The sequence below is a fragment of the Scylla paramamosain genome, chromosome 37, assembly GCF_035594125.1.
Source record: "Scylla paramamosain isolate STU-SP2022 chromosome 37, ASM3559412v1, whole genome shotgun sequence".
In the NCBI taxonomy this organism is placed as follows: Eukaryota; Metazoa; Arthropoda; class Malacostraca; order Decapoda; family Portunidae; genus Scylla; species Scylla paramamosain.
In genome coordinates, this window is record NC_087187.1 from 2,874,974 (window position 1) to 2,877,500 (window position 2,527).

At 42.5% G+C, this 2,527-nt stretch overlaps 1 protein-coding gene across 1 annotated transcript in view; it reads left to right on the plus strand.

Moving 5' to 3' along the window:
• The first annotated feature begins 2,163 nt into the window (after window positions 1-2,163).
• Window positions 2,164-2,527, plus strand: part of LOC135091352 (patched domain-containing protein 3-like) — a 14,343-nt gene continuing 13,979 nt past the window's right edge. The window contains exon 1 of the mRNA XM_063988915.1: window positions 2,164-2,293. The gene's annotated coding sequence lies outside the window, so the exon portion shown is untranslated. The remainder of the gene's footprint in view (window positions 2,294-2,527) is intronic.

The window sequence follows — 2,527 nt, forward strand, 5'->3', positions numbered from 1 at the left end:
TTTCTCTTCATGACCTAACTCGTTATTGAGAGCAAATACCACGTTCTCTAATAAGTACGGCTGCGTCTGCGGTCAAACTGCACTTCAATGTAAACACGAGTTATCAAAAGAATGTGTCAATTGGTGGGGAAGTGCCTCCTTTTATCACACAAGTAGTTTTGACATGGCGTTGCAAAGGGAAGGTAGATAATTTTGCTTTCAACCACAATAATCACTTTTATTTAGAGGGTGTGGTATACTGATTTTTTATGTCCCCATCCTTCAATTATCAACGCAAGTCTGAGTGCAAGAGAATGTAGATTGTCGTTGCCATTGTTGTCATCTCAAGCTCGTGTTCTCCAATGTGTCAGAGTTCCACCTGCGTAAGTGTTAATAGGTGTTAGTGGAGGTTAATGGGGTTTTCATGGTTCCTCTGGTAGTTTAACATGGTTTGCACAGTTTAAATACATTGTAATGAAAGTTATTGGGGTTTTCAAGAGGCCTTTCATGGTTCCTCTGGTAGTTTAACATGGTTTGTGCAGTTTAAATAGATTGTAATGGAAGTTAATGGGGTTTTCAAGAGGCCTTTCATGGTTCCTCTAGTAGTTGTAAAGCTTCAGCATATTACACCCTTGAAAACCCCAATTCTTTCCATCAGACCTTGTTAAACACCTATGAAAACCCCAACACTTTTCATCAGAACCTTCAACACCCTTGAAAACCCCCTTATGAACCCCCACAAGAGCCTGTCCGGAGATTAGACACCCACCAAAACACTCAGCACACCTTCAACGTAGCTATCTCCCTCGGCCACACACGCTCCAGCTGGCTTATAAGAAGAAAATAGTGGTGAGAGACAGGCACTGGAACTCTGCGCTTGGGTGGCTGGGTCCCGTGCACTGTCATCATAGCGCCAACCCTGACCGCTCGCTGCTCCGACCACCAAGCGACGTGAGGGTAAAAAACAAGTCTCCCCGGTCGGTTCTGTTACGAATTCGCCACTTTTCACTTGGAGCGTAAGGTAAGTGGTATTGGCCCCTCGTGGGTTTTAAATGTGGGATTTTATCTAAAGGCATGAAAGACTGGGAGGAAGGAATGTTTGATTAATATGTCTTTGTTGTTTTAGTAGATGTCTGAACTCTTATTTTTTGTTTATTTTTTTGAGTAATGGAGAATTCGATTTAGTCAAGGCGCGAAAGAATACGAGAAAAGAATATTGATGTGCCGCTTAGCAAAACTTAGCAAAACAACAACAAAGGTGAGTCGGATAGTTTAGCCTTAAGTGTTTTGACAGTCATGTGTGGGTTTGTGGTGGTGGTGGTGAAACTGGACTGTGGCAATAAAAAATAATAATATTAATAATAATAATAATAACAGGCGGTTTTCAAGGCTGTTTGTAGATGCTAAGTAATGGTTTAGCAGGGAAAGGCTATTAAAGATCTCCAAGTGTGTTTGTAAATGCACGTAATAACTCAACAAGCTCTAGTGGATGTTGTTCAGGACTTTCACGGGTGTTTTCATGAATCCACTGATAGTTTAATAGGGTTTAATGGAAGGTAGTGGAGTTCTCAAGGGTGTTTTTGATGATCTTAGTGGTAGTCCAAAGTAGTAGTAGTAGTAGTTGTTATTGTTATTGTTGTTGTTGTTGTTGTTGTAGTAATAGTGCATTTTTCACTATAACTTAACCACAGCCACACACTCCCAGCATCAGTAGTTGTCTCGATAGTCTACAAGGGGTAGTCTGAAGCATAGTTAGTCAACAGTCCACACAGATGAAGTCAATATTTGCAGGTTTTTCACTGGCAACTAATCTTTCTCATCTTTGTTATTTTCTTTCCAGGTGAGAAGAGAGAAAACACCTGACTGATATTATTTATGCATCTCCTCCTCCTCCTCCTCCTTCTAATAAGTCGTCATACCTTCCCTACCTCCCACATTCCTCGCTATTAACAAACCGAGACAAAAAAAAAAAAAAAATCTGATGTAATACGAAAAAAAGAGAGAGAGAGAGAGAGAGAGAGAGAGAGAAGAGAGAGAGAGAGAGAGAGAGAGAGAGAGAGAGAGAGAGAGAGAGAGAGAGAGAGAGAGAGAAGGTTACGTATACTAGAGAGGAGGAGGGGGGAGGAAGAGGGAACGGTGGAGGAGGGAGAAAGAGGCAGGAGAGGGAGTCAGCTGTGTGAGAGAGAGCGGGTCTGTTTGGATCACCAGCCCCGTTCAGTTCAATTCTCCGCCTCCCCGCCTCGCAAACACACAGGCTCTCTCGATTAGCGCCACTAGAGGACTGCCCCACCCTGCCCCACCCACCCCAGTGCCTGTGAGTGCCTCGTGGACATAAAGACCAGTGGTAAAGCATCGAACAGGAACACGAAGGAAGGACATGAGGTTATAGAATTGTATGTTTGTGTAAGGTTTGTGAGCTTTTATAAATAGTAAAGAAAAAATGTGATCTATTAACCGCGTGGGGGAAAAAAAAAGGAACGCAAAGGAACACAAAGGAAGGAAGAGGGAGTTGTAATAGGATAATTCCTTTGTCCCTGTGAGTTTTTGA